This window comes from Podarcis bocagei (assembly GCF_964188305.1).
Source record: "Podarcis bocagei genome assembly, chromosome: 9".
Classification (NCBI taxonomy): Eukaryota; Metazoa; Chordata; class Lepidosauria; order Squamata; family Lacertidae; genus Podarcis; species Podarcis bocagei.
Window position 1 is genome coordinate 13472512 of NC_138134.1, and position 25684 is coordinate 13498195.

Genomic DNA, 25684 nt, shown 5'->3' on the forward strand with positions numbered 1-25684 from the left:
CTTCAGGTTACAGACCCCACTAACCCAGAAATAGTACCTTGGGTTAAGTACTTTGCTTCAGGATGAGAACAGAAATCGTGCAGCGGTGGCACGGCAGCAGTGGGAGGGCCCATTATCTAAAGTGGTGCTTCAGGTTAAGAACAGTTTCAGGTTAAGAACAGACCTCCGGAATGAATTAAGTACTTAACCCAAGGTACCACTGTATTGATTTAGTTCACATTGAAAGGCAAACTTTACCTAATTCACAGCAAAACACAGCCACACTGACCGGCTGCTCAGAATTCTGCATGCCATTCTCCAACCAAACTATGTTTACAAAAACACAAGAATTAGGGGGAAGTGGAGGGAGGAAATGCACGAAATGAAGCATGAACGTGATATCAGTGAAAATAACATAAAATAATGTACTGTATTAGAGGAAATTGCTTGCTAATATATGTACGTTCGTCAAAACTGCGTACCAAAAAAATTGTGTTTGTGAGGAGAAGTTCACAAGTTGCTGCAGAAATGTGCTGCAGAAATTAAGATTGGAAAATTATGAAAGGGAGGGAAGTAAGATTGACAGATCCCTCCATTCCTAGGTGAGTCTTTGATGCACATGCCATCTCAAGAACATTAAGGCAATCAGCTGAATAGGTTAGGGCATTGACTTCTAACCAGTCTGCCATGGCACCCTGGAGTGTCTTGAATGATGGTCAGGGGCGCCATGGGCAACACTGGCCTCTGTCCCTCTTCCCTCCCTTCATCTGATGCCCTCTCATGTCTCTGCCATCCAAAGGCTTGAACAGCTGTTTGTTGCAGCAGCCCTGGCTACAAGCTCCCCAGGCAAATGGTGCTTCTGTGGCTGGAAAGGGGGTGCTTCCCAGGCCCTTGTGGGGCAGTGTGAGGAGGCACCTCTCTTTGGGGCAAGAGGGGCAACTTAGGGACCAAGGGTGGACTTCCAAGGAGAGGGGAGAAGAGAGGAAGCTGACGGAACACTCCACAAAGGGGGTTGTTTGAAGAAGGGTGAGAGGCTGCCAGCTCTGCAGGCAAGGGGGGACATAACTGTGCCCCACAGGGGTGCCGCAGAAAGAATGTGGTTGGTCAATGGATCCATGGACCCAAAAAGGTTGAAAACCTCTGGGTTAGGACAACACTCAGGCTTGGTTATGTCAGGATGTCTGTGGAGGCAAATTAAGCTATGCAAGTGAGGGTAAGGTCAATGAATACGTTTTTGGATTCACTGTTCACATTGATAGAGAAGAGTGTTTATATATATTATAAATTATATATATATAATTTTTATTTATACCCCGCCCTCCCCAGCCAAGGTTGGGCTCAGGGCGGCTAACAGGCAATAATAAAAAACAAGTTGAATGAATACAACTTAAAAACAAGATTAAAATACAACATTAAAATATAAACAACACAACAACTTTCCCCTTAAACAGTGAATCCTTTCAGCTCAGATCTATTCACTAGAAGACTGGTTTGAATTCTATGTTGACAAGGAAGGATATTTCAGTACTCAGTCAAGTCAAATTCATGTTGTATTCATTTCCGGGCTTTCTGCATAAGCAATGTTGCATTGTTCCACATTTCTTCTGAGAAATGAGAATAGGAATAAATCTTTGTGCCGAGCATCGTTCATGTGGTTAGGAAAAACAAACAAACCCATACCCTCACCATTGTCGATGTGTGCCCAAGCAGAGCTGCACATTTCATAAGCTATGCATTTTGCTGATTGCTGATTGCTTATGTATTCACTTCAGATTTGAGCCCCTTGCGTGTTGGCAAATATATATATATTTTCTGCGCAGAAATAATTTCTGACAGTGTTTAGTAATGAGAAACATTTTGTCTCACATCACACATGAGAACTGCTTCAACAATGGCAAGGTTGTTGAAGGCCATTGGGGGATCAGGCCTTTCAGTCAGAGAGGGGAGGGGAAGCACATGGATTTCTCTGTTTTGTCAGAGTAATGAGACTCCAAGTTTGTGTGCTTCTGTCTTTGCTTGAATACAGAAATCAAAACAGAGAAATAAACCTTGTTTTTGGGGGGTTCACATTCCTTGAAGGAACAAGTAGCTGGGGTTTCTATATTCTTGAAATAGAAATGTCAAGGGTTATTTTGCTTGCTTTGCTATTTTCAGTTGCTCTTGTCTTCATCGTTGATAGATGTTGACTTTGACATTTAGCCATGATACTGAGGGCTAAGCTCGTGTGGCCTGGGTCTGAGAAACTGTCCTTCCATTAAACCTTTCAGTTGATGAAGGATGCTTAATGCAATCCCTGGTCCACCATTTCTCTCCTGCACTTCCATTCGCCAAACACTTCCCAAACCAACCTGAGACCTAGACTTCCCCGTGCTTGTTCCACCAGTTATCAGAATTGCATCCCTCAATGCATACTCTCTCTGTGTGAAATAAAAACTGGCAGCTTTTTGAAAGGGCCTAATTTCCAGCAGACCAAAATAAGCGCTCAGTGGCAGATCAGAGCAGTATCAATTCACATGTATGTTGTAAAATAGTAAAGATGTGAGAGAGAGAGCCAGAAAGATTTTAAACCACAGCATAGCCCTGGTAGAATTAATTGGGTTTTTTGTTTTAATTTAGAGGAGAAATCTGGTTCAGGAAATTCTATCCACTTGCCAAATGAGAGCAAAGGACTTTGCACCAAGTCCTGTAACATATATTATGACATTAAAACAAGCTGTAATGTAGCGGAAGATGCAACACTGATGTCCTGAAACAATATACAGTTTGTAACAATAGCACTGAAAGAAACAAGCAGAAATTAGCCTTTCATTGAAGGCTCTCCTGGATTTCTTTCTTCCGTCTTCATCTCTTGCCTCTCTCAAGCACCCGGCAACATTTTGATAATCCTACACATTGAGATTGTGGGCACATCACTGAGTTACAATGCTGCAGTTAGGTTGTAAAGGTAAAGGGACCCCTGACCATTAGGACCAGTTGTGACCAACTCTGGGGTTGTGGCGCTCATCTTGCTTTATGGCCGAGGGAGCCGGCGTACAGCTTCCGGGTCACGTGGCCAGCATGACTAAGCCACTTCTGTCGAACCAGAGCAGCGCACGGACATGCCGTTTACCTTCCCGCCGGAGCGGTGCCTATTTATCTACTTGCCCTTTGACGTGCTTTCAAACTGCTAGGTTGGCAGGAGCAGGGACCTAGCAACGGGAGCTCACCCCGTCGCAGGGATTCAAACCACCGACCTTCTGATCAGCAAGTCCTAGGCTCTGTGGTTTAACCCACAGCACCACCCACGTTCCTGCAGTTAGGTTGTACATTTGCTTAATTCAGATCAAGATGGTTTGGGGGGTGGAACACATCAAAACACAACATTTCATAAGAAACAACAGGATAAATATGGATTGTGACTAATGTCCTGGATACCACGCTTGCCAAACAAGCAGTGGGAGGGCACTGGATGCAGAATAAAGAGGAAAGTATACACAGCCCAGGACTTTCATCAGAAACATTTTAATCTCTCGCTCTGATTTCGAGAGCTTCTGAACGGTGGATAATCACAATGTTAATGCTGTGCAGATTGTCTTAGACTTGGGGACCTTGAGTCCTTCCATGGAAACTAGAAGTGGAGAGATATAAGCCTATTTGTTTTCTGGCCGTATCAGCTTTGCATATGCTTTGTTCTGCCTCTAATGCTCACTCCCCCCAAAAAAATTGTTTTTTCTTTTTATCCCTGAAAAATCAGCATCTAAATTTTACACATTTTATACGCATTCTCCCCCTAAAATATGCATATCTGTGAGCTATTTGGTGCAATACACATTTCTGTGCCCATTTTTCTCCAGTCAAAACGGCATCACAAAATTATGAGAAATGCGTAATCCGACTGTGTGTTAAGCTGGGACAGAAGGATGAAGTTCCGTTATGTGAATCTTAGCTCCATATTAAAATACTCTAAGGAGGCTCTGAAAATTGTGTGTGTGAATGCAAAGAGTATTTGGTAATTAAGACAAGGAAATGGTGCATGATGAGGAAAATGTTCTGCCACCAGACTGTCAACTTTGGTTTTGAAGCACTTGATGTGTGTCTGTATGTTCTAAATGATGAATAATCCATTTGTGTTTGAGTAGCGGGTTAAGTGGTGGGCATCCTGTATAATATTCGAGATCTTGCATTCATTCATTTGTTTCTCTGCAGATGAGTCATGTCGTTGTCCTTTCCAGCAATGAAATTATTAAAGGAAGGCATTTTTCAAGCTCTTTATTTCCTGCTATCAGAAATGGGTCATAGCAGCCATTTCCATGGTATGACAGAATGCTAAATGATTTGTGAGACTGAGCAAACAAGAAACTGGGTGTCCTTTTATTTATTTTTATTATACAACATGATGGCGGGAGAGGTTGTGAAAGCTGTAAGGAAGGGGTAAAAAATGGAATAAGATGATAAGTAATTTATCATTAGAGAAAACTAATCAGAACACCTCAATTCCCATTGTCCCTACACAGGTGTTCAATTACTTTCTGGGAGAAGCCGAAGGACCAATAACCCAAAGTCTAAGATATAAATGAATTTTATTATTAAGGAACATATTAAAACTTACATAAGTATACCAATGTAGCTCATCTAAATTCTGTACAGATTTCTACCAACCTCCCTTCACTGGAGTTTCTTTTTCTTAATACAAGGTTCTGATCTCACTTTGAGCTGCTTTATGCATGGCCCCAGCAGACATGTTGCACATATGTGTGTGTGTGAGAGAGAGAGAGCAAAAGAGCGAGAGAAAGCACGGAATTGAGCTTTGGGGTAATATTTGCACCCACAACTATACTATAGCTCTTCAACTTAGGCAAACACAAGTAAATGCCCATCTAAGAAGGCCTTAATCAGATGAGCCTACCATTGTTTTAGGGATGCAGGTGGCGCTGTGGGTTAAAACACAGAGCCTAGGGCTTGCCGATCAGAAGGTCGACAGTTCGAATCCCTGCGACGGGGTGAGCTCCCATTGCTCGGTCCCTGCTTCTGCCAACCTAGCAGTTCAAAAGCATGTCAAAGTGCAAGTAGATAAATAGGTACCACTCCAGCGGGAAGGTAAACGGTGTTTCCGTGCGCTGCTCTGGTTCGCCAGAAGTGGCTTAGTCATGCTGGCCACATGACCCAGAAGCTGTACGCCGGCTCCCTCGGCCAATAAAGCGAGATGAGCGCCGCAACCCCAGAGTCGGTCACGACTGGACCTAATGGTCAGGGGTCCCTTTACCCTTTACCATTGCTTTGGGGGGGGGCGGGCAGTGGAGAGATTGTAGCTTGTGTCATAGCAATTTGCACATGTTGGTCTGCATTCAGAGTCGAGAATCTATGCATGAGTGGGGATGGAGCAATAAGAGTCTAAGACTCATTTGCATCCTTCAGTGACATCATCAAGCATTTCACCTTTATGTGTATGTCTTGTGTGGGATAATAATATGCAATATGGGGCAAATAATACTGTGTGTCAAGGTTTTGCTGATGTGGTCCAAAGAGAAACAGAGCCAGTCACCCCCAGGAGGTATTCAATGGCACACAGTACCAACACCCCCCTTTTTTGGTTTAAAAAATGTGGTACTCACTGTAAGAACTTCATGGTGAGTACCAGCACCTATTTTTCTAGAAAAAAGCACTGAGCAATACATTTGGCACCAACTTGGCTGCAGGAGATGCTGGAAGTAGGCGTACAAGGTACCATCCAACCATCTTAGGCACTCCACTGTGGATTTGCATAGGGTTTACTCCTTAGCCCTTTCTTCTCCCAAAGATATCTTGCAAGACAGTGGATATTTAGGATCTGAGTTTTCCTTCTCCTAGATGGACTACCTTCCCTGATGGATGAGCTCCATCTGCTCCTCGTTTCCTGCTACACGGTGTGCAGAAACCACCTTCTCGACTGTTGGAACCACCATTGGTCTCTTCCGCTCAGTCCACCAGAGCCTGTTATTGCATGCAGGGGAAGTCCTTAACTCACCAACGGTTTGAGATCCATTGGACTGTCTCACCAGAGTGGTGCATGCTCTAGTTATCTCCTGCCTGGACTGCTGCAATGCACTCTACGTGGGGCTACCTTTGAAGGTGACCCATAAACTACAACTAATCCAGAATGCGGCAGCTAGACTGGTGACTGGGGGTGGCTGCCAAGACCACATAACACCGGTCTTGAAAGACCTACATTGGCTCCCAGTATGTTTCCAAGCACAATTCAAAGTGTTGGTGTTGAAATTTAAAGCCCTAAACGGCCTCAGCCCAGTATACCTGAAGGAGCGTCTCCACCCCCATCATTCTGCCCAGATGCTGAGGGACAGCTCTGAGGGCCTTCTGGCCGTTCCCTCACTGCGAGAAGCAAAGCTACAGGGAACCAGGCAGAGGGCCTCCTCGGTAGTGGCACCCACCCTGTGAAATGCCTTCCCATCAGATGTCAAAGAGATAAACAACTACCTGACATTTAGAAGACAACTGAAGGCAGCCCTGTTCAGGGAAGCTTTTAATGTGTGACATTTTAATGTATTTTTAATCTTTGTTGGAAGCCGCCCAGAGTGGCTGGGGAAACCCAGCCAGATGGGTGGGGTACAAATAAATTATTATCATCATCATCATCATCATCATCATCATCATCATCATCATCATCATCTACCCTCACCTGGTTTGGTCAGTTGAGCTCTACCACTTGACAGCAATTATGAGATGGTGCTTGGCAACAGTTATGTCATCTGTCTGAGCCACCCTATCAACCAAGGAAACCAGCATGGATCCATCAGTCTGCAGGGAGTGGCCATCCTAGCAGGTCCTCCACTTCTGCAATAGATGGGTTGTCATCACTAGTTTAACCAGTTAGTGATTTCTCCCTGACTAGAGAATTGAAGCAGTTCTCCCCATCTTCAGCTCAGCCTCTAATTTAATTATTAACTTGCCACGTGTGCTGTTGAAGTGACCTAAGACCTTGGGCCCCATCAAAGGTGGTAGAGTAATATCTGTGGAGATTCAGCCAGTGCAAAGGTGTGAGAGGTAGGCTGTAGAAAGGGATGGATAGAGCTGTTCCTTTCAGTTTCTCCTTTTTCCAATCTTAAATTCCATTCACCGCATTTCTGCATCAGTTTGCAAAAATCTTCATGACTGTGCATTAGCTTTTAAGCCTAACATTTTGCCTAATATGCACATTTTTGCAATGCACTCCCTCCCCCAATATAATACATTTGTGTATGTTGCTTTTGTGTATATATGTATTCTCATGCAACCCTTCCCACATTTTTCCATTGGAGACCTGCACCACAAAATTCAGAGGAGTGCAAATTCTCTGAAGGCTCGTTTCAGTTTATGTATCGTCTTGGGAAGAAGGTTTGCATTTAAATCTGAACTGATCTGAATGTCTCTCCTGGCCTGAGCTGTATATGGCCATGAATAAAGCTACTCTCTATTCTGCTTGCTCAGTGCCGATACCAAGATAATGTTAGTGGTATGGGAAGAAAATGGTGGGGAACAATAGAGTAGGTAGAAGAATTAGCACCTTTGTTCACAGCCAGTATTTACACTTCCATCTACCAAGTTTCCCTTGCCAGCTAATTTTAATGTTACCCTCTAAGGTTTATAGGCCTGAAACCCATTATTAACTTTATAAAAAGGCTTTTATTAACTGGGAACTTAAGCTTTCTAATAATAGTTTTAAATTACAGTGGTTAGCTCTCATGCCACTTCAGTAAGGAAACGAAACACCATTTGAATGAAATGTTCTGTTGTAAATGGAAAGAACAAATACTACAACTTTGGGGGAACATGTGCAACGATGGCTTTAACAAGCTGGTGAGTTACTATAGGGTGACTGTGACTCACATTCAGGACTGGAGTCTTGGGGTAGTTCTGAGGTCGGCTTTCTGTTGTTGCTTTTTATATAAATTTATTTATTTGGTTTTCAGATTAAAATTTTACACTCACATATCCAACATGCAGAGACGCGGGTGGCGCTGTGGGTTAAACCACAGAGCCTAGGACTTGCCGATCAGAAGGTCGGCGGTTTGAATCCCCACAACGGGGTGACCTCCCGTTGCTCGATCCCTGCTCCTGCCAACCTAGCAGTTCAAAAGCACGTCAGAGTGCAAGCAGATAAATAGGCACCACTCCGGCGGGAAGGTAAACGGCGTTTCTGTGCGCTGCTCTGGTTCGCCAGAAGCGGCTTAGTCATGCTGGCCACATGACCTGGAAACTATACACCGGCTCCCTCGGCCAATAAAGCGAGATGAGTGCCGCAACCCCAGAGTCGGCCATGACTGGACCTAATGGTCAGGGGTCCCTTTACCTTTACCTTTATCCAACATACAACATAGAAACAAGATTCCAGAGAATCTCCTAAACTTCCCTCCTCCCCTTCATCATTTCCTCCTTCATCTTTTATGATGATCCAGATCTTTTACATCTCCATTATGTCCATAATTCACCACAAAACTAGAAGTGTTATTCCAATCCTACTAACAAGTTTAACTGTTTGCAATGGTTTTTAAGATAAGTTAACAATTGGCTCCATTCCTTATTAAAATCTTGGTATTCCTGATTTCTGATTCTTCCTGTCATTTCGGCACAATCCACCAATTTGATCTCTGGTAGGGACTTTATCTTCTTTCCATCTCTGGGCCAAGGATATGGCTTTCTGGGACCCTCTGTGGTAAAGACAATGCAGGGAGCACTGACCATTGACTCACCATTTAGCAGTGCAGTTTCTGCTTTAGAATTCACTCTCCAATGAAGAAGACCTGCAGAAGGGACATGGAAAAGAGTTAAGAGCCTCAGATAGAAGATCACCAGGTTGATGGACCATATGGTATTGATAGAAAGGACTGACAGAATCCGAGTCCAGGGTGAAGAGACGGTGGAAGAACATTGGAAAAAAGTTTTAAAATTTATTTAGAGAAATATTGTTAAGTTAATGAGTGTTAGAAAAATTGTTGGAATGAAATTATATGGCTTTAGTAGAAATGTTATAAGGAGCTAAGTAAATATAAGTTTTAGGATTTTAATGGTAAGATAAGGTTAAAATAAATTAAGACAATTAAATGACAGAAAATAGTGAAAGATGGAAAGGATTTGATGGCTTTAGCAGAAATGTTATAAAGAGCTAAGTAAAAATAGATTGTTAATGGACCAAAGTGGAAAATCTAAGGTTAGACTGTCTTAAGTTAAATTTTAGATTGAAAATTGAGAAAGATGGAAAGGACTTGCTGAAATAGCTAATTGAACTAGAATACAAAGAAGGGAGGTGTGAGGAGGTCGATGAAACAAGTATATGAAAGGTAAAGACATGGAAAGATTGGGTGTGTTTTTAAATGTTTGTGTTCTTTTTTTGCTGTTTTGCTGTTTTATTGTATTGTTTTTTGTTCTTTTTTGGGGTTTTTTTCTTTTTTGATGTATTGTAAGGTACTGTTTGATTTGTTTAAATTTTTTTATTGTTCCTTTTCTTTTTCTGTATTTTCCAAACCCTTAATAAATATTTTTTTTTTAAAAAAAAAATAGAATTCACTCTCCATTGCCTAGTGAGGGCATTAAGCCCCACAAATGGAGTCCAGTTTAATCTTTCTACCACCATCCTCTTGTGATGATATGGAAGCAGACTTTGGCACAGGTGTAACCAGTATTATGAAATGTATTCCCTGCTGGGGGGAAATGGCACAACCCATCTGCATTGCCATTGCAGCTGCTTTTGAAGATGCACCTATTTCCATAGGCATTTCCTCCACCTCTCAACCTGAGCCTTCTTGTTTATTTTTTAATGTATTAATGGGATTGTTTTAGCGCACATTTTAATTATGAATATTTGCATTTTGACGTTCGCACAGTTGTTTTTATCAGTGCTATTTTTCTAGAAAAAGAGGTGCTGGAACTCACCATGAATGCCTCCTCATTATCTTAGAATGGCAATGGAATACACCTGAGAGGTGCCAGAACTGAGTTCTAGTGAGTTCTGGCTGAAAAAACCCACACCCTGGATTTTTTTTTTACTTGCAAACTGCTTAGATGACTACCATATTTTTCACTCTATAGGACGCATCTTGTTTTAGAGGGGGAGAACAAGAAAAAAAAATCTCCCCCTCTCTGCTCAGCGCCCCTTCAGTGAAGCGGCAGGAGAAACGGAGCCCCTTCCATTTCTCCTCTCGCTTCGCTGAAGGGGCGCTGCACAGCTGTCCCTCTCTGCTGAAGCCGGGAGAGTCTTGCTCTCCCAGCTTCAGCAAAAGGAACCTGAAGCCTCCGGAGTGCAACAGGAACTCGCACTGCACTCCAAAGGCTTCAGGCAGCTATCCCTGAAGTCTGGAACTTGCTCTCCAGGCTTCAGCGAAAGCAACGCGAAGCCTCCGGAGCGTGGAGGGAGCGCTCCCTCTGTGCTTCGGAGGCTTCGCGTTGCTATCACTGAAGCCAAGGAGCCTGCATTCACTCCATAGGATGCACACATATTTCCCCTTAATTTTTGGAGGGGAAAAAGTGCGTCCTATAGAGCGAAAAATATGGTATTTTGACAGTGAACAGTATATTCTTTATTTTTATCTGTCTGTCTGTCTCAGATCTTTAGGCTTTTGCTTGCCACTGGAGAGAAGAAGTTAGTCAATGGATCAACAAAAAGGCTGGTGTTGCTCCCCTTTTGAGCCCCATCCCTGTATGTAGCTCTGCCTTCTCATACAGAGCACAAGGATGGATCAAGTGACCAAGCCTGAGATGAAATCTCACAGAGCTGATGCAGTGCTAGGAAAGTTTCCATTACATTGGCCAAATCCAAGCTGCAGTCCTCAATGGCTGAAGAACATCTAGCCACACTGGGCTAAGACTGTTGATCTTTTCATGGTAGCAAGTGTGTGTGCCCTGCACTCAGTAGCTGCAAGGAAGCATTAGACAGCCTGCAACAAAGAACATGAGTACTGATATCCATGCCTCTATACAATAGTAGGAGACCCTCCAAGTTCCCCTATTTTCCAGGGCTGTTCTGATTTAGAGAAGCCGTCGTTGTTCCTTGAATGTCCTGCTTTTCCTTAGGACGTTCCTATTTTCATTGGAGAAATGTTGGAGGGTATGGTAGGATTCCCCTATTTACATTGGAGAAATGTTGGAAGTTATGGTAAGATGTCCTTAATTTCATTGGAGAAATGTCTGAGAGTATAACATAATAGTCATTTTGGAATTGGATCTCTCATACATCCCTCCCATTAATAGATGGGTTTTGAGTACAAACTGCACAAAAGGCTTGCATATCCACCCAATGCTCAATAGTACAGGCTCAGGGTTCTCACATTTTCAGCTTTCAGTGTTCCTTTTCTTTCCTTCAGCTATTTCTGTGTAAACATCCAGAGAGGTCGAGCAGGTGCAAATCGAAGACGTTGAGCTATCCACTTGATCTAGCCATATCACTGTAGGCCAGACATACACAATTCATGAATCGCCAACCCCCACAACCTGTGCATTGCAGCATCTCAAGTACTTGACACCCTCCCCCCATACATACAATCTCAATCTATCCTGTTTAAGGCAGACAATAAAAACAGGAAGTTTATTGAATAGTCACCGGGGCAAAATATTAGGCCTTGGGGCTGAATTTGGCTGACTGGGTTGCCAGTTGCCCTCTGTGGATCTATGGAATATATAAGGTGAAGAGTCTTTATGTCTGTAAAACTAAACAACAGACTTCGGTATCAGACTTACCCTGGTCTTCCAGAAATTAATCTACCTACTAATAGTGTGATCAATTTTGGAAGCCATTTCAAGTGACGACATACTAACTTGAAATGTCAAACAGCGTAGCCTGATTAAAAGTAATTATTCTTATTTCTGCATCCAGCAACATTAATTTCATATTGCCTTTGCAATATTGGGAAAAAATAACTGGGCTGATCGACGGCAGTCACAATTTTTTAAAATAAACAAACTGTTAGAACTGTGTGTCTTGCATGTGTTGATATAGTATAGTTGCCTTTGCCAACCTGGTACCCTTCCAAAGTACAATTCCTGTCAACCCCAGTAAGCTATGTTGACTGGGGATGATGGGAGTTGCAGTCCATGATGTATGGAGGGCACCAGGTTGACAAAGGTGGTATTGCAGGATAGGATAGGCCATGCTTTTTTGTGTCATCTTCATAAAGCACCTTCTAGGTGTTTCTTTGGTGAGTGGTGATGCTAAGAGCTTGGCACACAATGGATGGATTTGCAGGTGGACTTGCTGGTCGTGATGACGTCTCCCTAGCAATGGCAGAAGGCGTCATTGGTGACTTTTGTGATTCTCAGAACTCTATGTAGGGGACTTTGGTGCTGCTGTGAATGGAAAGTAGATTGCCCTCTGCAGCCCAGCAGCATTCACTTCTAACGTGCAACAAAATGTTGCAGGAAAACCTGCTCCCTTTCTCACGAGTAGACCAGGCATCACATGAGGCGGGGTTTGTGAAAAAGGAGTCCAAGTTTATTTCTGCACAGAAGTTTTGAGCCAGTGGGATTGCTCTGCTGGACCAAAGACTGGACCATGAACAAAAGATCCAACAGTTTTGATATTCATTGCAGAAATTACAAATTCAGTTACCCAATCAGATATTTTTGTTTCTCTCTCATTGATATGCACATGCTGTAATTGGTCCGAATTGCAAACAGTGAGAGCATGCATACTAGCAGTCTATAAACAAAGGAAATTCCTCGTGGTCTGTTAGATTTTTATTGCAGGATTAAGTTTAACCTCTGTATTGTATTTCACCCCAGTTCTTGAGCGTGCTCAGATCGTACCAAAACCTCAGTCCAGTATGTTTCCCTGTTTTTCATTACCTCAAAAACATCCCATGGAAATGATGCTACAGGCCTAGGGCCTAAGAGAAGGGGCAAATATAAATTGGTTTACTCTGAGGCAGCCTGCACTGATGTCTAGGGCAGTGGAATAGTAGGTGAAGGCAACTCCACATTTACACACATTCAAGGAATGCACGACTGCACACTCGGGCATCTCCACGGACCTGAAAATGACTTCAAAAATGACAAAAATAGCCCTAAAAGAGCATGGGAAGGCTTTTTAAAAAGTGTGTGAACAGCACCTAGCAATGCCAGGAGCCTTTGCACTGACCGTTGAGGCATATGGTAAGTTGGAGTTTGAGAAAGGAGATTTGGAGGGAGAGATTGTGGTGGAGTTTGGCAAAGCTTTTGGAGTTTCTGCACAACTTTTTTGAGATCTTTTCTTAGGAAGTTTTTTGATATTTTTCTTTGAGGAGTTTTTGTCAGCTTGCATTTCTTAGTACAGAAAGTATTGATCTGATGTGTAGAGATCTTTCCTATTCTAATTAATTCAAGAGGGTTCTGGAAGCCTCTCTGTGTGAAAGAAACAAGCAGAAGGTTCCTGATGTTTGGGTTATTCCTTCGGAGAAGCTGAGTACAGCTGGCTTAAACTGGTTCTGTTATCTCTTTCTGTCAAGGTCATGCTGACTGTAAAAGTAAAGCCAGAAGGAGCCTGGGTTTCACTTTATCTTTCTATCTCTTTTCCTTCTGGTGTGGTGTTCTGTACATAGTATACTTAGTGTTAAAGCTTAGACTTATTATAAGTTGTTGTAAGTTTAAGTTAAGTCTGATGCAACTCGATTTCTTATGGACAGTGCCATTCCTGAATGTATTGGATTTGTGGCCATGATGCTCATTTGCCTTCAGCAGCAGTAAAGCCCTGCTGGATGAAATATTAATTGCCTCTGGTCTGTTTTTGGGGAATCCTGCAATGTGTCTAAGTTTTTACTCTGCTAACTATACCAGTGTTTCCCAACCGGTGTTCTGCGGCACACTAGTGTGCTGCGAGACGTTCCCTGGTGTGCCGTGGGAGGGAGGCGGGCGAGTCGGGCGGCGAGAGGCGGGGCGGCGGCGGCGAGGAGAGGCCGCCCAGCGCGGGGCTCTCGCCGTCTGCCTGCCTGGCTGCCTGCGTGGCGCTGACGTCACGGGGCTGTAACGTGCCCCACATAGGCACACGCGGGGCGGCGAGCGAGCTCCCTCCCACATCCCATCGCCGCTCTGCCGCACGCTAGCTCGCTTCGGCCGGCCTACTGGGCTGTCGCAGGCGGAAGGCCTGTGCATGCGCGAGGTTTTCGCGCCTTCGGGATTCCCTTCACGCCTTCCTCCTCCCGGGTCCTTGAGAGCGCGGGAAGCGGCAGCGCGAGACCGGCGTTGAGCCTGGTAGGTATTGCGCTTGCCAAGGCAGTCATTTGGGAAATGAAAACTTGCAAAGCAAGCAACCAGTTCAATCTGAAGTACGTGTATGCTTAATATCCTGTATCTGAAACCTGTTCTGCCCCCTCCCCCACACTTGGTGCCATTTTCATCTACACATGCAGCAGAGTAAGTTGACCCAGAATAGTACCAATTCAGATGGCAGATGGGAGAATGACAGTGCTGAATGCTTTCCCCTGTAGAACAGTCCCTGCAAATAAAAACCTAGCATATTTGGAAGAGGGATGCTAGCCTAACCATTACCTTCTATGCTGTTACTATTTTTTTTTATTTTTTTTACATAAGTAAAAAGTGACCTTTCCCCATCTGGCATGGTGGTGTGCCTCGAGATTTTTTTCATGAAACAAGTGTGCCTTTGCCCAAAAAAGGTTGGGAAACACTGAACTATACGTTGGAATCTGCTGTGGATCAATACTGAGTAGAATTCCGTGACAGTTTTTTAAGCCTTTTTAAAGAGATGGCACCTAAACACACCACATTGCCATCTTGATGATGACAATCAAATCATCTAGTGATGACAAACCCAAGCCATTTTGTGCAAACATGCAGTACCTCAGAACGTAATCCCTGTGTAAATGGGGAGTTCCCTGTATCTGGAGTTGTATATAGTGAGGGGAATGATCCATTAGCATAAGGGTTTTTCCTTGTGCAACAGGATATTTCCCTCCCTTTCCTACACATGTTGTTGTTGTTTAGTCGTTTAGTTGTGTCCGACTCTTCGTGACCCCATGGACCAGAGCACACCAGGCACTCCTGTCTTCCACCGCCTCCCGCAGTTTAGTCAAACTCATGCTGGTAGCTTCAAGAACACTGTCCAACCATCTTGTCCTCTGTCATCCCCTTCTCCTTGTGCCCTCAATCTTTCCCAACATCAGGGTCTTTTCCAGGGAGTCTTCTCTTCTCATGAGGTGGCCAAAGTACTGGAGCCTCAGCTTCACGATATGTCCTTCCAGTGAGCCCTCAGGGCTGACTTCCTTAAGAATGGATAGAATTGATCTTCTTTTGATCTTCCTACACATGGTTGCCCCTAAACCTGTTCTGTGGTTCTGCCCATCCATCCAAACCAGATTTTGGGATGGCGTGGGGCTCATGCACAGGGTGTGGGGAAATCCCATTGTGTTAGCATTGATCCTTGTACTAGTGCAAGAGTTTATCTCTGTATTGCCCATGGATCTTTTTTTACTTCTATTTTCTTTCATTTTGTTTTGTACTCCTGATGTATGATTCCAGTATGAGGTGGAGGGGAATGGCCATTGATTATTTAAAGTTTAAATAAATAAATAAATAAATAAATAAATAAATAAAGCAAGCAGCTGGTACCCCAATGTTAGTCTCCAGTTTCATATATCCTATTCCTTTTATTTACATTTTGAAGTTACACTTCAGTGCAATGAAGACTTGCTCCTGTTAGAAGCTAGTTGCACTCAGCATACATCCTATTTATTTTTGTATCTGGAGGTGGGAAATTTGTGGGAGGCAAACTTACTGCGTTAGCATTTAAGTAGCTTGCACTTGGCTTTGAAGTGAATATGCCATTAAGATGAATAAAGGCAGTTCATACAGTTCTGCTGGCATTGTTATTCCTGTCCATCTGGGAGCAAAACACACAATGCAGGAATACACTGATTTATAGAACCAGAGCTTCCTCTGAAAACAGGTCTAGAAACTTTATTTTCTTTAATGAAGCCTGCAAATCTGTCATGTCGAACCAAAGGGAAGCTACCTTTCCCTTCGATGTGCAGTGAATTTGTGTTATAATTCACATTAACTCTTGACACATTGTAACATCAGAGGGAGAACATAGAGCCTTACATCATGAAAAGGTAGGATGTTTTTCAGGAAGTGGTACATTTATTGTCTTGTGGGAAGGCAATGGAGTGGTAGACTTGGAGGTAATGCTTCTCCTCCGGCCATTGTAAATTAAGACGTGGCAGTAGATGTTTCACATTTCCAGACATGTTTATAAGGGCCAGGTCAGTGAGGATTAAACAGGAGAAAATCAACAGGGTTGCACTTTCTCTCCTGGAAGCAAGAATTTCCGTGCCAAAACCAAGCCTAACAGATCTGGAAAATCAGATTCATCCAAGAGTATCTGGCACTGTTGGACAACCACTTGCTGAAACACCTTGCCCAAGAAGAGTGTTGCCATATCATCTGTGCTGTGTTGCCTTTGGGGTGTTTCTGACTAGATATGGGGCTCCTCTGGATTATCATATATTGAGGATTTATCCTGATTTGCTTAGAGAAAGCTGGTTAGACCATGTCTAGTTGTAATTAACCATTTTCCAGATTTGTTTGTGGGCGATCGTAGAGTTTGGATTTGATATCCCGCTTTATCACTACCCGAAGGAGTCTCAAAGCGGCTAACATTCTCCTTTCCCTTCCTTCCCCACAACAAACACTCTGTGAGGTGAGTGGGGCTGAGAGACTTCAGAGAAGTGTGACTGGCCCAAGGTCACCCAGCAGCTGCATGCGGAGGAGAGGGGAATCGAACCCGGTTCACCAGATTACGAGTCTACCGCTCTTAACCACTACACCATACTGGCTCTAGAGTCATATACTTGTAGAATCGGAAATGAACCTGAGGAACATCTAGTCTAGGGCTATCAAACGTCCTGATTTTCCAGGACATGTCCTGGAATTCACCTCCAAAAATGGCATCCTGGATTACTTTTTTGGAAATTGGGCAAATATTCTGGAAAACCAGCAATGGGGGTTTTACTAAACAAAACTCAACAACCTTTGGGGTGTTTCAACTAAATTATACATGACAGGTGGCCATTCAACCTCTGCTTAAAATCTCCAGTAACATAGAGTCCTCCACCGCTTGAAGGAGTCTGTCTAACAGCTCTTACTGTCAGAAAATTCGTTGTGATGTTTAGTCAGAATCTCCTTTCTCATAACTTGAATTCATTGGTTTGGGTCATAGCTTCCAGAGCAGGAGAAAACAAGCTTGCACCACCTTCCATTTAACAAATAAATACATTTTTTGGGGGGGATCTTTTAAGGTAATACACTTTTGTATGTTATTTTCATGAATTCTTGCACACTTTATCTCTACATATTTGCACACATTGCCCGCCTGGAGAACTGGCTGCACATTGGTATTTGCAAGTGTATGGCAAAATTCAGATAACTGCACATTTTAAAGGATAGGTCTGTTTTGATTTGAGTATTGTTTTGGAAAGTACAAATTGTTTTAGGACGGTACAAATCATGTAGGCTTGCCTTTAAATGTGAATCAAAACTCTCTTCACTTTACTCAAATGTTTATACAAAATCTTTCTTTCGTAATTCCTTTATTGATTGCTTGGTCATAGTGCTGAATGTTTTTTCACCTTCCTTATTAAGCAAAATATCTGCAAAGACCAGGTTTCAATAGTTGCATGCAATAAAGGTGTTAAATTTTTCTTCTTCTTTTACCGGCACTCAGTCAATTTATTTTTAAGTTCCTTATTTGGAGCAAGAAGATAGGTGTGATTATGTGATCTCTTCTCCTCTTCCAATCCTCACCAGCCTAGAGGAAGCTTGTAGCTTGTAATGTCACTTGGGATGGTTTGCCCCCATTGGGATTCCCATCTGTCATAAGGAAATAGAGGTTTGCATAGGAGCAAATGGAATATGGTAAACAGTTCATTCCTGCAAGTGCAGAAATAGCTTAGGTGATATATCTCAACAGTGCACAATTTCATATTTGTTTTATAAGAAGCTAGAAGGCCATCAAATCTGACACAACGTTGTATGTCTGTTGAGAACTATTGTTGTTGGACAACAGATAAATAGAATGAAAGAAAAATAATATTAAACTGGGGAAGAATGAGATGTTCCTCCTCATCACATCCATACTAAGGCTACAGAACTAACAGGGAACCACTGAGAGAGGGGCAGAATGTTGGGAAGAGATTTCATCTTCATAGTGAACATACTGGAAAGAAAACAGGGTCACTCAAAAATAAAGTAGCAGTTTCTTCATACGTGGCTCAGGGCAACCAGAAACTCCTGACCATGTCTTCTTTCACTGCCAATATTTTACAGACATACGAGTTAGGTTCATCCTGCCAATACTACACAAATTGCCTGGATGGACAGAGTAACTCTTTACCTCCTTGCTCCTTCAAGATGCAAACCCAGATGTAACTTACTCAGCAGCCAGATTTCCGGTGCTTCAATTCACCAAAGAATGGTTTGGCGTTGAAGATTTTAAGGGCAGAAGGGGTATGCGAATTACCTCTTGTTATGAAAAAATGCATTATGGCTTGCATAGACATCTTACTGGCATCCACCGCTTTTAATAAATATCCAGTGCGACAATCTGATTGCAATAAACCTGCTTTGCACAGACTTCCAGCACACCAGACTCATGCTGACATTTTCTGACTCGGCTACTCCTAAAAAGCTCCTGAAATATAGGGCCCTCTTACAGAACTATAATATTGAGCTGAGGCGAGTTTTTAAAGAGTTTTAAAAGAATGGAAACAACTACTGCCAAATTTGTCGTATTGCCAGACTGACCCTGAGCAATCAATGCCCTCTTTGTCGGAGGGCATTTGCCATAGGCCCATGGTTCATTTGACAGGGCCGTTAAGGATGGATACGCGCGATGCACCCAGCCGTAACACTCCCTTGGAGAGGAAAACCTTAGAGCAAAAAGGCCAGCTACATAAAGAACGCCAGCCCAATCTACATAAGTCAAAGACAGGACAGTCCAGTAGCCCCTTGGTTGATCTCGAAATTCACCATCCATTACCCCGGCTGGAACCCGATCAGCCATCGCCAAGCGACGCTCCTCCCAAGGGAAACGCCACACACAGAAAATCAGAATGGTTTGGGGCACTTACCAGACCCAAGCTGAAGGCTCGTATGCCCTCTTTGGTACCCTCCCTTCTATAGTTACTTTTGCAACTGCTGATTTTAAGTCTTCCTCACACTCCTCCCTCCACTTTGAGTCACTCCGTTAACACATTTTATTTGTGTTACTTCCTAAATCACTGTGTGTTTCTATTTTAACTTGTGCTGGTCTGTGACCGTAATAAAGATGGTGAGGGTGATGATACAGTCAAACCTTGGTTCCTGAACGGCTTAGTTGCCAAACAAATTCACTCCCGAACACCGCAAACCCAGTTTGTGAATGTTTTTTTGGAAGCCGAACATCCGACGCAGCTTCCGCTTGAGTGCAGGAAGCTCCTGCAACCAATCTGAAGCCACGCCTTGGTTTCCGAACAGCTTTGGTAGTCGAACGGACTCCCGGAATGGATTAAGTTTGAGAAACAAGGTACCGCTGTACTTGCATACCTTAAAGGTAAAGGTAAAGGGACCCCTGACCATTAGGTCCAGTCGTGACCAACTCTGGGGTTGCGGCGCTCATCTCACTTTATTGGCTGAGGGAGCCGGCGTATAGCTTCCGGGTCATGTGGCCAGCATGACTAAGCTGCTTCTGGCGAACCAGAGCAGCACACAGAAAAGCCGTTTACCTTCGCACCGGAGCGGTACCTATTTATCTACTTGCACTTTGACGTGCTTTTGAACTGCTAGGTTGGCAGGAGCTGGGACAGAGCAACTGTTGCAGGGATTCAAACCGCCAACCTTCTGATCGGCAAGTCCTAGGCTCTGTGATTTAACCCACAGCACCACCCACGTCCCTACTTGCATACCTTAGGTATGCAGAAATGCGGTCTAGCAGGCTCAGGTACCACCACTGCAAGCACAAGCACCCACCACAAGCGCTGGCTCATCTTTCTCCCTGAGCTCAGAGGTGGTGGTTCTGAGGAGAGGAAACAGGACATTCCATGATCAAATCGGAAAACGGAGTGGCTTCTGTAATTCCAGGACCATCCTGGGAAAATCGGGACATGAAGCGAAACCCAGCCCAGCACAAAATGACTGCCGTGGGCAGCAAAACAAGAAATCTTGGTACTCTGCATCAGTGAATATGGTCACAGAAAAAGCCTAGGTAGTTGGAAAACTGAATCCCTCTATGTCAGTCTCCATATTCAGAACCCACAAAGGCTTGAGTCCTGAGTAACAGCAGAGTCTTAATCTGGCATGACTAAGCCGCTTCTGGCAAACCAGAGCAGCGCACGGAAACGCCGTTTACCTTCCCGCCAAAGTGGTACCTATTTATCTACTTGCACTTTGACGTGCTTTCGGACTGCTAGGTGGGCAGGAGCAGGGACCGAGCATCGGGAGCTCACCCCATCACGGGGATTCGAACCACCGACCTTCTGATCGGCAAGTCCTAGGCTCTGTGGTTTAACCCACAGCACCACCTGTGTCCCTTTTGATAGGCAGTTAGTAGCACATAAACACTGCAGTTTGCAAAAAAATACAAAGACAATCTATGTAGTATTGTTTTATTTAGAGTCAAATATTGCAATACAGCTCCAGTAGCAAATACAAAAATCCCTCTTTATTGTCTGTGCTCAAAAGGTGCATTATTCTTCTGTGATCTACACTGGAACTTGCTATCACACATGCAATTACTTAAATGTCAAGATCAGCTTCGTTGAGGTTCTTTCTTAAAACGATCGTGTAATTTGTTGTTTTCACCCAACTGCTTCTTAAATGCAAACATGGAAATTTACTTGCTTTGCCATCTGAATTATTTACATCCTATAAATGACATGCATGTGTACAAACAATTAAGAACTGTAAATAGAATAGAAAGCCTCCGCAGAGGCTTGTGAACATAACCCTGTGTGTGTGTTGCTTAAACTGTGTTATGAAACTGCTGAGGACTTAAGAGTCATTACTGCCATCTTAATTGAAAGCATATTGGCCCTGTGAAAGAGACATTGTGCTTATAAATATTTTACAGTTAAAACTGAATTATTGAGAAAAAGTGAAATTCAATAATCTAGGATGCCTTTAGCATTCATTCTACACAAAGAGTGTCTAGCTATAAGCAGGAGATCAGGAAGCCTGAACATGCAGAGGGCCATTGTTCTTAACTGAATATTTAAACTTCCAAAACTTGCCAAGGGAAATGCTGTGTGGGAATGAATAATTTCTTCTCCTGAAAGCTTAACCACTACAGCCTGCTGTACTTTGCTATGTTCTAATCCATGGGTGGGCAAACTAAGGCCCAGGGGCCGGATCCAGCCCAATTGTCCTCTAAATCCGGCCTGTGGATGGTCGGGAAATCAGCATGTTTTTACTTGAGTAGAATGTGTCTTTTTATTTAAAATGCATCTCTGGGTTATTTGTGGGGCATAAGAATTCATTCTTTTTTTCCCCTTCCCCAAAATATAGTCCGGCCCCCCACAAGGTCTGAGAGACAGTGGACCGGTCCCCTGCTGAAAAAGTTTGCTGACCCCTGTTCTAATTCATCCAAGTATTCAAATAGGATACATAGAATCATAGAATCATAGAGTTGGAAGAGACCACAAGGGCCATCGAGTCCAACCCCCTGCCAAGCAGGAAACACCATCAGAGCACTCCTAACATATGGTTGTCAAGCCTCTGCTTAAAGACCTCCAAAATAGGAGACTCCACCACACTCCTTGGCAGCAAATTCCACTGTCAAACAGCTCTTACTGTCAGGAAGTTCTTCCTAATGTTTAGGTGGAATCTTCTTTCTTGTAGTTTGGATCCATTGCTCTGTGTCCGCTTCTCTGGAGCAGCAGAAAACAACCTTTCTCCCTCCTCTATGTGACATCCTTTTATGTATTTGAACATGGCTATCATATCACCCCTTAACCTCCTCTTCTCCAGGCTAAACATGCCCAGCTCCCTTAGCCGTTCCTCATAAGGCATCGTTTCCAGGCCGATACAACTCACTTTGGTGAGCACTTAAAATGTCACAGACTCAAACACTGTTGCTGCTTTCACTCACAGGGCTTGTTCTACAGCTGTTGCCTTTTTTGATGAAATAATTTTTATTTGATTTTACAAGCATATAGTTACAACAATACAAAATACATATGCATATTTGGAGATTTCTCCGAATCTCTAGACTTCCCATCTTCCCCTGCATGGGTCCTATTATAAACCTTTTCAACTGCACATTTTTTCAACATCCAAATTGTATGTCTCTCCAATTTTATCCACAATATCTTCTACATTACAAATAATAATAATAATAATAATAATAATAATAATAATAATAATTTTATACCCCAGCCACTCTGCTAATGTTAATGTTAATTGCAATTCTGCTAATGTTTTCATCTGCTTACAGTGATCTCTCAAGTAAACTTTAAAAAAAAAAGTCCCATTCTTTATTGAAGTTTTGGTCTTCTTGGTTCCTTAGCTTTCCGGTCAGTTTTGCCATTTCAGCATAATCCAACACTTTAGTTTGCCATTCTTCTCTGGTAGGGACTTTGTCTTCCTTCCATCTCCAGGATAGTAGCATCCGTGCGGCTGCTGTTGTGTACATGAAAAGTCTTTTCTGTTCCTTTGGAATATAAGCACCTACAATTCCTAATAAAAAAGCTGCTTTTTTAAAATAAAAGTTACCGTATTTTTTGCACCATAATACTTACTTTTTTCCTCCTAGAAAGTAAGGGGAAATGTCTGTGCGTGTTATGGAGCGAATGCCTACGGGTGGCGGGGGGATCTGCTGCAGTCGTGAGCAGAGGATCCATGGTTCCCCTTCCTTCCCTCCTCCGTGGCTCGCTTTGAAACAGCAAAGTGGGAGAAGAGCTGCTGAGTGGGGAGGAGAGAGGGACAGAGAGCCTGCTTCTTTAAAGGAGCAAAGCGGGAGAGGAGAGGAGCCACTTACACATCCTTGTCCCTTAAGTGCTTTTCCTTCCCTCCCCACTTAAAATGTGGTTACAAAGCACGGATCCACATGGATCCTCAGGATTTTTGCACTGGATCATCCCAAATTCACTATCAGATCACATAGCATGTCCATGGCCACATCTTGCACCCAAAAAATCATGCACCCACTGTTGCCTGGGGCAGCAGTGGTGCAAAAACATGGTTACAAAGCATGGATCCACATGGATCCTCAGGATTTTTGCATTGGGCTACTCCAAACTCACTGTCAGATCACATGTCTGTGGCCACAGCATGAACCACAAAAATCATACATCCACTGTTTCGTTTAGAATATTTTTTTTCTTGTTTTCCTCCTCTAAACACTACGTGCGTGTTATGGTCTGGTGCGTGTTATAGAGTGAAAAATACGGTATTTTAAACATTTTTTTTCCAATTCATTATATATCATTTCCCAGAATGCTTTTGTTACCTTACACATCCACCACATATGGTAAAAGGTGCCTTCTTTTTCTTTACATTTCCAGCAGATATTTGTACTTGTCTTATACATTTTTGCTAGCTTGTTAGGAGTCAAATACCACCAGTACATCATTTTCATATAATTTTCTTTCAGCGTACAATACAGCTGCTGCCTTTACCTATAGCTCCTTATAAATGTACTTGCCATTTTATAATCTGAGGAAGATGCATTGTGTGAGACACAGAAGGTAGGATTCAGCTAAGTTTTACTAGATCATTGAAATTAAGTTAGGTCCATTCATTTTGATGGTTCTGTTCCAAGTAAACTTTCACTGAATGCCACCCCAAGTCTTGACATGCAGAATGAAGAAAAGGTTCCCACAGAATATTATGAAAGCCACTCATTGAATCTTGGTCAACTTTTCATATTTACATGCCAGAAATGCAATATCCCTCTCATGCCCTCATTTTCTGTGATTCTGTGGGGAGGGGGATGTTATTGGCTTTTCACCCATAATTTTATTATGTATCTTGTGTTATTATCCTGTATTTTTATGTTGTGAACTTCCCTGAGATCTACAGATAAAGGGTGCCCCAGAAATTTAATAAATAAAATTCATAAAAAGCTAAGCCCAAGTGGACTGGAGCGACTTCCCAAAGGTTACATCTGGCTTTGTTTTCTTTTCATTAAGGAAGTGAGAGCTGGACCATAAAGAAGGCTGGTCGCTGAAGAATTGATGCTTTTGAATTATGGTGCTAGAGGAGACTCTTGAGAGTCTCATAGACTGCAAGAAGATCAAACCTATCCATTCTGAAGGAAATCAGCCCTGAGTGCTCACTGGAAGGACAGATTGTGAAGCTGAGGCGCCAATACTTTGGCCACCTCATGAGAAGAGAAAACTCCCTGGAAAAGACCCTGATGTTGGGAAAGATGGAGGGCACAAGGAGAAGAGGATGACAGAGGACGAGATGGTTGGACAGTGTTCTCAAAGCTACTAATGTGAGTTTGACCAAACTGCGGGAGGCAGTGGAAGACAGGAGTGCCTGGTGTGCTCTGGTCCATGGGGTCACGAACAGTCGGACACGACTAAACAACTAAACAACAACAAAGGGGGGGGGAGCTCCCATCCAAGCACTAACCAGGCCTGACCCTGCTTAGCTTCCAAGATCAGACAAGATCGGGTGTGTTCAGAGTAGTATGGCCGTAGCTTTGAAATGTTATTAATGGGAAATTAATAAAAATTCTCTTTAAGAAAGCAAAAGAAAAATAAAAGCTAAGTAATAGGGCACTTGATAAGGGTGTATAAAATAGTTCATTGTGTGCATAAAGTGAATAGAGACAGTTCTTTCACCATCTCTCATAAACCTGAGATCATCCCCCACAGTTGACTATTAGAAAAAGCCCAGAAGTAATTCTTCACTCAGTGCACAGTGAAGCTGTGGAATTTCCTAGCGCAAGTTGCGATGATGAGGACGAACTTAGACAGCTTTAGAAGAGGATTCAACAAATTGAGCTATCGTTGAATACTAGCCACAATTTAAACATTGATGTAGAAATAGTAAAAGTAATGTTATTTTAATATATTTTTATATAAATGTTTGCTTCCGTTCTAAACTGCATCTTCTTCTTCTTTTCCCTGGAAGTGACTTTGGATAACAGTTCAGGGGAAAAATCATCATGGGGAGGAAGGTTGAGGGAATGAATACTGAAGTGTTGGTAAAGGTAAAGGTAAAGGTACGACCAGTCAACGGGAGCTCACCCCATCGTGGGGATTCAAACCACCGACCATCTGATCGGCAAGCCCTAGGCTCTGTGGTTTAGACTACAGTGCCACCCACGTATGTTGTCAGATAATAAATACCACGCCACCACATCATCATGCTTTTTGTGTTGAAAACTGAGCTTCCCACATGATAGATAAATCAGATGACTTATTTATTGTACTGCCAGATCTTATGCACATTAAATTTGCTAAGCATTCAAATATGGTTTTGAGTCAGGGATTGGTGTCAGGATGCCACAGATTATTCTCTACTTCCTAAGCAGCGATTGCATATTTGTCATCAAGAGTCCACAGCAACCAAAAGGTTTGCAAATAGGTGTTGTAGATGTGAGAAATGATAAACCATTTGAAATAGCTATGACATTTTTTTTTTGAGCCTAAGGAACAATACTTGATAATGATCTGGTGAAGGTTTCTCAATGAAGACCAATGCATAAGAATTCCAAGTCTGTGCTACTGGATGGAAAATGATGAGCTATTAATAGTGTAAGTCCTATACATGTCTCTCCAAGCACAAGTCC

General features: G+C 43.0%; 1 long non-coding RNA gene across 1 annotated transcript in view; it reads left to right on the plus strand.

Annotated features, from left to right (window-relative positions):
* The first annotated feature begins 6764 nt into the window (after positions 1 to 6764).
* The window catches only part of LOC308594665, a 42400-nt gene continuing 23480 nt past the window's right edge, over positions 6765 to 25684 (plus strand). The window contains exon 1 of the long non-coding RNA XR_014011539.1: positions 6765 to 6996. This is a non-coding gene — a long non-coding RNA (uncharacterized lncRNA). The remainder of the gene's footprint in view (positions 6997 to 25684) is intronic.